Genomic DNA, 13,697 nt, shown 5'->3' with positions numbered 1-13,697 from the left:
AACTCAAACCCAGGGGGTCCAGCAGAGTTTGAACACATGACAGTTAACTTGCTAGATATTCAGAGACACAGATGGGTGGGGCTGAAAGGATACTTGAGATCAGCTAATCCAACCCTCACCTGTGAGGAAACTGAGGCTCAACAAGCAAAGTGTGCTAGTATCCAGGAGAACTGGGAATTCAAGTCTTGGCAAATAGGATTGATTGATAATATACAGTGTTAATAACGAACTGGGAAAACAAATTACAAAAAAAAAAGATTTAACAAGGAATTAAATTTGGCCCGACATCTTTGGAAGCATATGTCCCTAAAAAATGTAGAACACTCAAAATATCAAGATCTATTTACTTGTAAGAACTTATTGCACAGATGGAATTAGACATATACGAAATGGATGCCCATAAGAATGTTGATTATGTGTAGTCTGAGATAAAACAAAACAACAAAAAAAGTGAAGAATACCTTCCTGAAGAAGGGCTTGGATGTGTATGTCAGTAGAGGCCTGGTTAGTAGAATGCTTTGCAGCTTCTAAGTATAACTGAGAAATTGATTTGGGTGCACACAGATTTGGAGACACAAAATAATGCTGCAAAGCCCCAAATCAAGGTACACAGCAGTGTGGAGAGCACATTCTAATTTCCACGACAGAAAGAATATGTGGGTGTGTTTGCGTGTATCTGTCTATACTTGACATATTTCTGGAAGAATATACAGGAAGCTGTGCCTGCTGGAGAGTGGGATGGGGTCTTGAGTGGGAGGGAAAAATCATACTTCACTGTGTACCCCCTTTTCATTTTTTATCATATGCATTTATTTTTTGTAATAATAATAATAATTTAAAAATCTGAACACTGTAGTCTTCTAATTCTGCAGCATTTTTCCTGCACTCTACCAGGCTGCCTCTTTGCTATTGTTTCTTCTGTAAACTAGTAACTTGGAGTTTAATGGTCATAAATTCAGGCAGATAATAACAATCAGGCTCATCCTTTTGTATTTAATGCCCCTTCCACCCCCATTGTATCTTTCTTTGTGGATTGAAACTAGGTTATGTCAACTCAGGTGGAGAGATGATATACTTTAGAATTAAGAATCAGGCTCCTAAGTTGGATATTTTCTGGACAAGCCTCATAAGTATTCTGTGCTTTAGCTAGTAACAGTTCTTGCACTCTAGTGTTTGTGGGAGAATAGATGACATGATGCAGGTATCTCAGAAGTGTTTGGATGAGAGATGCTCTCCCTCTGATCCTAAGGAGATACCCGGTGAACAGGAAGCAGGGGTACAATTCTGCTCTCTGTTTCTGACTGCATGAAGGGGTCCATGAGACTGAAGACACTAGCTTGGACCCCAGGGAGCTCAGACCTGGCTGGATGCAGCACACTGAGGCCACCGCATGAGAAAGCTCATGAGAATCTGAGAAATAAGTGTTCATTCAAACAGTGGTTTGAATCCTGTCATTACAAAGCAGGATCTGGAGTTGCTGAGATATGAGTCATCAGTCCTGGCAGGCTGCTGTGGGCAGTCCTGTGGTTCTAAGGTGTGGTCTGCTCACAGCAGTGGCCGCAAGCACCTCTCTGCACATCACAGCTGTGTTGCAGCATTACTTAACCTTTGTTAAGGCTATCCTGAAGGTGAATGGTGGGGCAAACCGTTCCCTAGTGTTGGCTTAGCACTATTTCTCCTATGAAAGAAAAACCATAATTATGGTTTCCACAGTAACACATTCATAGTACTTCATACAGATGACCTCAGATCATCTCACTACCACCCTCTAAGGATCTTAACTATGATGGTGCCTATTTTATGGATGAGGAAACTGAGGCATAGAAGGGCTAAAGGACTTGTTTAAGATCTGTATTGAAGTATCCAGCTCCTCTTTCTCCTGTTGAATATCTTACCAGCAGGTAGAAAGACATTTCCCTAATACATAGGACTGGGCCCTGGCTGGTTGATCTCTCTGATTATGGAAGTTTCCAGGCAAGAGTCAGTATCTCTATGGCCCCACAAGACACAAAACATATAGCCCCCACCTGTCTTCCCTGAAAGAAGTTGCAAAAATGGGGAATGTGGAATGGGAAGCTGAAACTGGAGAGCGCCTTTCACTTTCAGGAGTGGCAACCCTTTGTTATTCTTCCTTCTTCTGATCATCTGTGGTCATCTTCCCAGGAGATAAGATTCAAGTGGCTCTGACCTGACAACCCCCATTTTTCTTTCAGTTTAGGGTTGATAGTATGGAGAGTCTGTAGGATTGAAAACAAAACAACTGCTAAGGTATAGCACCCTGACATGGTGTGTGGTTTCTTTAAGCCAGGAAGTGGCATAGATGAAGGTTAGTGTCTTATTTGTGAACAGGCCCAAAGTATGCTAAGCCCCTAGTCAGAACAAGCTTCAGGCTGAATCCTTAACTAGGATGTCCTGGACCATCAGCTTTAACAGCCTTCTCTTGTTCTGGAAGATTCTTCTCTCCCCTGTCTATTTCAATGTTGCTGTTCTCTAGCTATTCATCCTCATAGTGCAGGAGCCTGGTTCTGAAACTACCTCCTTCTAGAGCCTCTAGAACATGGGGGTTGTTTAGCTAAGCTTTCCAGTCAGGAACCTCCAACTGCCACTCCTCTCACAAAGCCTCCTGGAAATCGAACACATCCCCTTGATAAGGATGTTTAGCGAGAGCAGGGGGATAAAAATAGTACCTGGCTGCTTTTAGCAAGGATTATATCCATTCTGTATAGCTAACAATGTTTGCTCCATGCCGATCTGCGGCTGATTAGCCTTTGATTAATAAAAAATGGGAAAGGAATCAATTATTTATTTAATAAGAGCAGTTGTTTTAAGCAAAAACCTTTGCAGGAGCAGTGAACCTGTTTGGTGTGGAGTGAAGAACCAAAAGAATGCCTTGGGAAGGGAGGGTTTCCTGCCTCAGAGACTCTGGGTAAAGGATGGAGGAGCTCTTCCAGGTGGCTTTGAAGATGTATGATGGAGCTATAAATGAGAAGACCCAGGCCTCAAGTACCCTGGGTACAACTGTCAAGAGGGCAGGATGTTGGTGGAGTAGTGACTGGGTACAAACCTGCCCTAGACTCTCTACTACAGGCTAAGGCAGTCCTGAGAAATCTCAAACAAGGACTTGAGTATGCAGTCCCTGTCCATTGCCCATGGCCCACCAGGACTTTAAAGAAGTATGCCAGCGTCCTTCCATATGCCTACCAGAGGACTTGCCGCCGGCCTGGGAAGTCCCCACACGGTTCCCCAGGACCTCAGCCTCATTACTCAAACTGCTTTCTTCTGGTGGAGGATATTTCTGCTGATTTTTGAATTTCACAATCATATCCATTCATCAAGGCAAAAGATCGAAGGACACCCCAAGCAGTTGCAACCCAAGACACCCCCTCAGGAGACAGCCTTTCTTTTCTCTGAGCACTTTGAATGTGTGTTTCTGTGAAAGTCTAGAAAATGCAGCTTTGTGCTTGATTTCTTTGTAGGTATTTTAAGGGCAGGGAACTGCCTCTCAGTCACCTCAGTAACCCCTGCCCAGAGTTTGTAGAATAATGCACTGAGGGATCCAACTTATCTTTTGAGGAAACTGTACCCTTTTACGTCAGGACCAGCTTTTGGAAGAACAGATCATTAAGGGAAATGCTAATAGCCTCTTTGAGGAGGATGACAGCCTCTTTGAGGAGGACGACAGAGCGCATGCTTTGCATTTGACATAAGCAGATCAGGGTATACAGGTCAACAATTTTACCTTTTATTTTATGGAAGATGCTGCAGGAAATTAAAGAGTCAGGTGACATAGTGTCAAGTTCCTGGCAAAAATGAACCTAGCTTATTGTCAGTAGAAACAAGAGCCCTATATTTATAAATCAAATTCAACAACAACTTTAAAACTCAGTTTTCTCATCTATCAACTGGGATAGTAATTCCTGCTCTATTACACACAGCAAGCAATGTCAAATGTTACATGAGAGAAAAGAGAAGTGGGAAGTATGTAAAGGAGATAACGCTTGACATAAGAAGCATGTTTTAATCTATTTAGGTAATTAACAGTGACCTAAAGTAATTATTTTAGAGCCCACTCCGGAAAAAGGAGGCACTGAACCAAAGTCTGCCTTCCCATCTCCATTATCTAGATTCTAGCTTGTGGAAGTGAGATTTCCCAGAATTATCTGGGTTGTTGCCATTACTGTCTTCTGAGCTTACTGGCGTAGGCAGTTACTTCCACAACAGAGCCTTCCAGCAAACCATCTCCTCTGGTCTATGCCCCATGCACTGGTGACAGGCACATGGCTGCAGGTACCAAAAAGGACTGCATATTTGTTTCTATCAAGTCACTTTCTCGTTGCTGGTACACTTTGAATTTTCCTATAATAATACCTGTTTTCAAATATTATTTCATAACTGTGTCCTAATTCCCTGAATATGGGCTGGAAACCCCAGGCAGGAGACTCGAGTCACCCATCAACACAGATTCTATAAAACATTCTGTGCTCCCACTAAGGCAGCCAGACAGGGAATGTAAGGTGTCTATCATGAAGCCAATGTCCCATTCCCCTAGCCAGCTTAGCCCCTGGATTATTCTATAGTCAGAAGGCTGGGGAGAGGACCTGCATGGGGGATTCCTTCAGTTAGAGAATAAATCAACAGCTATTGCAGAGTCTGGCTTTAAGAAACATAGTCGTGTGGGACCCTCTAGTTCATAAACCAGAAGAATTAAAGGGCAACTATTCACATGGCAGAAGAATTCTTTCAATTCTAAAAGGATTCCTTATAAGGCTCTGCTGATGAGCAAACACAGCACATTTCAGAAAGGATTCATCGTAAAAAAAGATAAAAAGGAAGATAATAACAATTTGCATTCACTATTTTGGGAGCAGCTCTGGTGAGGAGGGAGGCCCACCTGTATCTCTCCTGCAAGTCCCTCTCCTGGAGAGAATGGAGAGCTGCAGAGAGGGAGGAGACATGGGGTGGTGTGTGTGTGTGTGTGTGTGTGTGTGTGTGTGTGTGTGTGTGTGTGTGGGCGGGGAGGGGGGCTGAAAGCCTTGATCAAATCTAGCCTCTGACTTAGAAGAAAACCTGGTCATGTCCATGACAGGAGCTGCTTCTTAGGTTCTGGCTCACTGAGGGTGAAGTGGAATTATTTAAGAGCCTTGAAGTCCAAACACTATAAAGACAGATCCGTGACCCTGACCGCTGGGCCTTGATGGATTCCCCATATCTTCTTCGTTACTGACAGGCTCTCGGTTATTGGCAATATTTGCCTTATGGCATCAGCGCAGCATTTCCCGTATTCACGTAGTTAAATTAGTTAGCTGGATAGAAATCTCAGAGATGATGTATCTAGTTGTCAGTCGTGACTTGGTGCTAATGGCACTACAATTTGGTTACAGTCTTTGCTGTCATTAATCATCAGCCCCCAGCAGGCTGTATACTGGGGTGTTAGGGATGGGGAGGGTGGGGCCAGCTTGGGCAGAAGGTGCCCAGCACCCAGGCTTTCTTTTCTTGGCAGGGTCCAGGCTCACTCACCAGGCATGCTGCTGTCCTTCAGTCGCCATCGCTGCTACTGCCACCAGCCCCACTCTCCTCTATTTATTAGCATCATGCTACTTATGCTAATAGCAGACTGTACACTATTTCTGAGCATTAACATCTGCTCCAAGCAGCCGACTTTCACTTACAGAAACTGATTTCAGCTCAGTCAAGCAGATAAACAGAGAAATCAAAGCAGGTGGCTGAAAGTGAAGGAGGAATTCTCAATTCCTGCATTCAACCGATGAACTTCACTAAAGCCATAATTAATATTCAGATAACTATATTCCGACACATAGAATAAACAAGATCATTTAAAGGATGCAAAATACATCCCCAGGGCCAGAGAGGAAGAGAGGGAGGGAGGGAGGGGAAGAGAGGGAAGACAAGGTGGAGGACTGGAATAAAGGCAGTTGTCTTCCTCCGGTCCACTCTGGTCTATCACGTGCATGGTTTCAGCCTTGGTGAGACCATCTCATAGGGTTGAGGAGCTGGCTATTCCCTGAGTCCCTTCCACAGACTGTCAGGGCCAAGGCCAGTGAATACTGTCTCATGTGAGAGGACCGGAGGTGCTGAATCCTGGAGACATAAGCATTCTACACTGCAGGCTGGTGGAAAGCTGCTTTATTTTCTCTCTTGTAGCCATATGCAGTCTCAGTTAGTTCTGGGAACCTTGCTACCAAGTGATCTGGTGGGGAGGAGAGAGGGGGCAGATTACCTACCTGTTCCCCTGGAGAAATTTATGAAGGACCTGCTTATGGAAGATTCTAGAGGCTTGTGCTTTACAACTTGAAGCACACCATTACCCTGGGGTTTTGGTGGCTAATTGGAGATAAGAGTCTTAGGGACATTTGGGCTGGCTTTGAACTGCAATCCTTAGATCTCAGCCTCCTGAGCAGCTAGCATTATAGGTGTGAGCCACTGGCTGGATCATACTCTTTATTAAAAGGTATGAGGCAGTACATATCTTACGGATTTTTATTTATGTCCCTTTTTTTCTTGTCAGTCATTCAACATTAAAATAAGTCTGATGCCATCCTCCAGAATAAATTCTGAAAGTCATCATTCTTGTTCCTGCCTCAGGCTTGGAAGACAGATTATTCCTCTTCCAAACACCTCTTACCCTGGACCTAACTTACTTAGCTCCCGTAAACATTTGAGGAGCAATCAGTTGTCCAGCCCTGGGACTGATCCACATCCTGTGCAATGTGAATAAAGACTATATAGATAAAGACTTTATATAGATATACAGGTATATTATTTAAGAGCATATTTATATACTGTGAACTCTGAGGAAACAGATTCTTAGGGCAAGGCAGGCACCAGGAGAAAGATCCGGCTATCACAGAGCTCAGGATGGGCTGTGCTGGGCCTTCTCTGAATCCAGCTTGGCCATACAGAGGATAGAAACTTACCCCCCTACCTCCTTCCACTCTCTCTCTCTCCCCAGTTGCAAAATCCCTTTAGCTAAACCACAAATGTTATTGATGACTTTAATTTCCACGTTTGGGAAACATTCATCTCCCCCTGAACACCCTGGGTCTATGTCCTGTTTGCATCTGTCCCGTGAGGATGCCTGCCTATGTTGCTGGAAGCCCAAGACTACATCCTGGGCCCGGCGGAACCTGTTCTGGAACCACTTGCTTTGTGGTTGAAATTTCCCCTGATGCTGTGATTTCCTTTTTTTCTTTTCTTTTTCAGTTTCCTTGGAAATGACTCTGAATCACAGCTGTTTGTGGCAATGGAGGAGGTAGGAAGATGTTCCCTAGAGGGCTGCGGGGTAGGGCAGGGACAGCAAATAGGCTTCCCTAAGGAAAGCTGAACACAGAGGTTGGTAAGGCATTGTGTGAGGCTGGTGGACTTCCAGAATCCCTGGGGACAAGTATCAGGGCAGATGGGAACCTGGACAGCTGGAAATTCTTTCTTCTCTGGAGCCTGAATCATGACTCTGTACTTTCCGAGGCTTCCTTTGCCTCCTCCCCAAAGGGAGCTGAGGAAACAGCAGCCATCTTTCTAGCTATGAGCTAAGTATCCCCAGCTCCATGTCTGTGCAGGAAGGACATTCAGGTGGTATGTGCTTCTTTTCTCTATGTGAGCATCACAGCACCTGTGTGAGGGAGGCCAGGCCTCTTGGTGATTTATAGATACAGAAACATACACGGAAGAAGTGTGGCTCACCTGACACAATGGTCTTACAACCCCCTGCCCGACCCCAGCCAGGCAAATGCTATCATGTTCTACACTTGTTTCTTCCAACCTCAGCTGTCACCAGCATCCATGCTTCATAAAGCCACAGGCTCTCCCAGATGCCCAGGCCTTAGGCTTGCAGTGGCTGTCATGTACATTCTTGTACATAAAGGTCATTTAACCTAGGAAGGGCATAGATGACAGCCTTTACTCCAACCTGTGCTCTGTGCTGCAAGGGGAAGAGCAGAGGTGCTCTGTTTAGTCAGGGTGCCATGACAAGTGACTTCACAAGATTCATGTGAGGATAGAAGTGACCTGAAGGACTCATCACCAGGATGTCCCACTCCGGGCTGCTTGGGGCTACTGGTACTCCATCCTAAGCCCAGCTTCCCTGCCACCCTTTTGGCCACTCAGTTATTGCCTGTCTTCTGCTTCCTCACCTCTTTCTCCCACGAATCTGCTTCTCGTACTATCATCATTCTCCAAACTGACACTGATCAGATATTGCTGGTTCTTGAGTAACGAAGAGAAAAACCCAGGTCAAACCTAATCTTTAGAGTTTGGGGCATTTCACTTCAGGCTGGACTGTCGTGGCCTTGAACTTCCTATTTGGGAATGCGGCCTTTAGTCAAGGGAAGAATTCTCTCAGAAATCTTGGCTGTGCCTTTGTGCAAAAGGACAAGCAGGAGATGAAGGTGAATGGCCTTCACTTTCAGCAGGGAAGCTCCTTCCTGGCTGGACCTATATATCAAGGATTCCTCTGACATCCATCTGCAAAAGGGCACAGAAATTGCAGATCTTGGTGACTGTTGAGACTGCTGTCTCTTCACATACAGTCCAGCAGAACGATCTTCTGTTATTCGGCTGGTTGGCTATTAAGGGTCTAGGGATGAACTCAAGTTGCTGCTAGTTGGAGAGTCCTGTCCCTTTGTCTTCGCTAAAGGAAACTAAAGAAAGCAGACAAATTTTATGTCATACCAGGTACAAACTCCTCTTGGAGGAAACCTCTTTTATTTAACCTGAGCTACCACTTGTATGGACATGCCTGATTCTGGACTGGCTGTGAGATGTCACGTGTTCACTCAAATACACTATGGTGGAACTCCATCTCTACATGGAGACTGTCCAAGTGGTTCCCCAACTTGTGTCCCACTTGTGGTCACCCATGTAAGGGTGTGTGTGTGTGTGTGCACATACACACAGTGGTATGTGCCCATTGTATCTCAGTCTGCTCTCTGAATGCTTAACTGAAGCGGCCAACTCTATGGCCAGGTTGTGTAGTGGTCCTGGTGCCCTCTGCTGGCCGCATCTGAAAACACAGGCAGCCACTAGCGTGTGTGTGGGTGGAAACTTCCCCAGTGTGAGAAGGTAGCTTATCTTATCCCTTATCCCGGAACCTGGGCCTAGTGCTTCTCTGAAGCCACACTATCTGTAGTATGTGCCTGGTGATGCATTCCTTTTCTTTATCTTTCCACGGTGGAAAGACTTCCTGTCTGGTTCTAGTCAATACTAGTTTTGTGGTCCTGAGCAAACTGTCAAATTGTCTATCTCATTTTACTTTCTCAGTAAGGTTTCAGCTATTCTTCAGTCTATTTCAAATGTCAGTTCTTATTCTCAGTCTTTTCACCCAGGACAATGTACAGCTTGGATTATGTTTCTGGCCCTGGCTGCCAACACCTTGGGCCGCATCCCTCTTCCCTCAGAGGCTCTCAGCTCACTGGGGCAGAGCTCTCTCCTCCTTCTTGCCTCTTTTCTGATCCTCCCTCTAGCACCCATGATGCTAGCTGGCTGCACACAGAACAGACGTTCCGCAGATACCTGTTGAATTGATTTGTGTTCTAATGGCTGTCTTGGACTAGAGATTTCCCCCAAGTGCCTCTCCTGCTTGGGTTCTTTTTCATTCCAATTGTCACTGGTGGCGTGGTCTCATTTCCCAGGGCAAAAGTGTGAGGGAATAACTGCCTGGGTATTTTGCTGTATAGAGAAAGCAATTTTGACATTGTGAAACAGTAAAGCATGTGGTTGGTGGTTCCTTCTCTTTTGCTCACCAAACAGCACATTTCCTTCCTAGGGCACAGACAGGAAGATCTGGGCTGTAAACAACAGGCTACAGCTAAATTCCTCCTGCACTCCTGTCACCCTGCCTTGCACTTCCTTGAGCACTCACCAGTCTCTGCTCTCGGCTTGGTACCTAGGGCTATGGCTGTCTCCAGCATCTCACCTTCTCCTTCCTCAGCCTCACCCAACAGCTCCCTCACTAAACAGCCATAGGTATGAAGCAACCCTTGTGTCTTATCAGAGTTCTTCACGCCTCCCTCACAAGCAGACTCTTCTCCAAAACCATCCCAGTGCAGCAAACAAGCTGCTCCTGGAAACGACAGTAACAGTTTATTAATAGCTCAGAGTGTGCTGGAGGCTCGCTGAGAGCTTCGCACATAATATCTCATGTAATGCTTCTAATAATCCTGGAGAATGGCTCCATTCTCTTCATTTTTATAAATAGAAAGCCAAGGCACAGAGAAGTTGAACCACTCGTCTACCACCACACAGCTAGAAATGGGAGGGTAAGCATTGGAACACAGATTGAATTCTAGAGCTATAATATTCACCCGTTAGGTAGGATGCCTGCCTACAGATGAAGGAGCAGGGCTAGATGCATACACAATAGACTACACACTCATCATCAGTCCATGTCCTGTACACATGGGGACGCCCCAGTAATGCCCCCACATACTCACGTGCCTGATTCCATGTGTTTGTGTATACATGCCTGTCATAGCCTAAAACCGCACTGCCTGACAGAGCATGCCACAGGAAGGAAGTGTGCTGTGTAGACCACACACACTGTTTAATGCAGCAGTCGCTACAGATAGGCCGGGCTCAAACACAGAGCTGGTCCAGTTTAGGATTTTTCGGCTACACAATGATAGAAATTGTACTTTGAATTTCAAATTTTGGTCAGCTTGTCCCTAAGGAGTGATAGGAAGCACAATATTTTTTGTGATGCTGGGCAACAGCACAGAGCTGCAGGTCCCACACAAGTATGTGCTATGTTCACCTCATTGCGTCTTGTCTGGTTCAGGTTGGAGACACGTTGTGAGGTGAAATGGTTGCTGTGGCTTTAGTTAGTTTTAGTGCTAGTAATTGGCATTTGGGTTCCGACCTTAAACTCTTCCTTGGCTTTTTTTTTTTTTTTTTTTTTTGCTCCTGGCTGACACTGTACCACTTGGGCCACATCTCCATTTCATTTTTTTTTTCTGCTCAATTGGCGATAAGAATCTTACAGACTTGTCTGCCGAAGCTGGCTTCGAACCACAATCCTCAGATCTCAGCCTCCTGAGTAGATCTGATTCCAGGAGTGAGCCCCTGGCACTTGGGTACAATAGCTGCATTTGACCACTAAGCACTGAAAAATATGGTGAGTGAGATGAAAAAAAAATGGATGCTTTAATTATCCTTGAATAAAATTAATTTAAATACAATTATTAAAGCTACATGTGGTGGCAACTATGCAAGATTATTGTGAAGCTGAACTGTTTTGAGGTATAATATTGCCAACTCAGGCCTGGAATGTCTAAGCACTAATAGACATAGGTTTATTATTACTGCCCAACAAATTACAGCATGTACATATTTACACACGTGTAGCTCTCATTACTCTCTGTCCCGTCCAGCTATGTGTTATTCTTTACAAGGGTCCTTTGAAGACCACTTTTCTGACACTGAGCTGATGACCCAGTAGTAGCACTGAAGATGACATAGGAAGATGACTTGGCTCTGGCATGTCTGCATAAAGTGGTCTGGGCTACAGGCTCTTACTTGCCTGCAGCCACCAGCAGCAGGAGAAAATACTTGAAGTTCTGGGGGCCTGGGGATCTTGTCTCCCACATTTCCTTCCAGGTCTCTCAGTTATTCAGTCCCTCTCAGAGATGCTAATTACATTTGTAATATGTAAGTAACCAATCATCTTCTCTCCTCTTTCACTTCTTTTATTAGTATTTATTTCTTGTACTTTTAAAAGACAGAAAATAAACAGCTAGCCGGCTGCCCTGGGCATCTGGTGGTAGCCTTGGAGGCCAATCAGAAAAGCTGGTAAGGTTAGGGCCTGGCTGAGCCAGGGCAGGGGTGTATGGGCCACAAGAACACTGGCTAAGGGGCAGACAGCTTAGGAAGGCTTTAGCCGCCACAGCAGGGCAGCAAGGCCGGAGCTTGGCGACCTACATCCCCACTGTGAATTGGCTGACTCACCCCTGGACAGCAGCTCTCCCTCCTGGGTAGAATGCAGCCTTGGCATCCTGGAAAACAAGCTCTCCAAGAGAGGCAGTGGCAGTGGCCCTTGCAAAAGCTAAGGGAATGAAGCTGCAAAATGAGGTATGTAGGTGTTGGTTCAGGAAAGACAAGATTGGGCCTGAATTCTGCCAGGTGGTGTGGATGGGGCTTTGCTAATCACTAAGAGTTAGTGCTGTGGCTGGAGGCAGCTGCCTAGAAGTGGAGTGAGAGGCAGAGAGAAAGGAAGGGTCCCAGCATCCATACATGTGTGACCTTACAGTGTACACTGCACAGGCCGTGACCTTAGCGATACTCAGATCACACAGAAGCACAGCAATAATCCCATCTATGAAGCCTGGTTTCACTTTTCTATTATGAATGGCCTCGGATACCATGACATCTGTTCTCACATTCTCCCAGCCTAGAGCCTCCCTCTGAGCTCCAGGCACTTAAGTCACTTGCATTCCCTCTCTCTCTCCTTCTTGGTCCTCCTTCTCCCATGCTCCCTTGCCGGATGCTCTGGACACATGGGGCCTTCTGTTTCTTGAACACATGAAACTTATTTCGGTCTCACGGCTCTCACACCGGCTGTTCTCTCCACTTCGTGTGTTTCCCTCCATGTGGACTTGTTTGGATCTTGGTTTTGAAAGCAGACCATTCCTACCTCCCAGAATACAGCATACAGTACTCGACTCATTCAATATCTATCCATATACATTAACTTTCAGTTCAGGATTTATGATTAGGTGCTTAATTTTTATTTCTAATTTATTACCTCCTCTCCTCATGGAGACTGCAGGAGAGCCAGGAGTTTCTCTGCCTTGGTCATTGTTGTGTCTTGAGCAGCTAGACCCATGCCTGGCACAGAGTAGATGATCGATAGCTATTTATGAATGAATGAATTATTTAATCCTTATGATGCTTGTCTGAAAAGGCTTCTTTTCTTTTTTTGCCTAGGGTAGAAGTGTGAGCTCATGAATGTTTTTCCTGGACTGGCTCTTCTGTACAAATTGCAAGACTAATTAAACTCATACATATTTGTGGAAATGCAAATATAATTTTATTTACCAATGACTGTAATAAAGGTAAATGCTCCTTACTTAAACAAACAATTCACTTTGGGAATAGAGCTGTAAACAGAAGCAATAAATAAACACTCGTTATTGAGTGCTTACTGTGCATCCACTGAACTTCAGGAGCTGGCTGCTCGGATCCTTCATCATGGCATCTATACATGTGAAGGCTGAGACCCAACTAGGGGAGCCTAGCTCACTCCAGGAAGTGGCAGCTGCCCACAATAGGCTCCAGCAAGCTGGACTCTTGGCTCTGCTCTGTACTTGCTCTGTGCTATAAGTTACTCAAACTCTTGGTTTCCTTCTCTGTAAAAATAATAAGTGATTCTCTCTCCTAGGAAAACTGAAAGTATTAAATGAGATAGCATTAGTGTTTGGCATTGTGCTCACACATGATAAGTAATAAGAATGCATTCGTAAGTCTTATTAGCATTATGCAAACTTGTTCTAGATGTTGCTATGTATCTTCATTTAATTTCCACAGGAACTTGTGATATTGATGTTATTCCTGATTACAGGTTAGGAGAAATGCAGTGCTCATGAAATAAGGCCCACTGGCTGCAGCCTGCAGCTCCAAGTACTCAAATGTCATTGGACTCTGGAGCCAGTGAGCAATATGCCACAGGCTGCATCCTGGGAATCTTGGAG

General features: G+C 45.1%; 1 protein-coding gene across 33 annotated transcripts in view; it reads right to left on the bottom strand.

Moving 5' to 3' along the window:
* Celf4 (CUGBP Elav-like family member 4) overlaps nt 1-13,697 on the bottom strand; it is a 265,499-nt gene that overhangs the window by 229,327 nt on the left and 22,475 nt on the right. The window lies entirely within an intron of this gene.

This window comes from Megascapheus bottae, chromosome 19 (assembly GCF_031878675.1).
Source record: "Megascapheus bottae isolate mThoBot1 chromosome 19, mThoBot2.hap1, whole genome shotgun sequence".
Classification (NCBI taxonomy): domain Eukaryota; kingdom Metazoa; phylum Chordata; class Mammalia; order Rodentia; family Geomyidae; genus Megascapheus; species Megascapheus bottae.
Note: the sequence above shows the minus strand (reverse complement) of the source record. Positions and strands in the feature narration are given on the sequence as shown.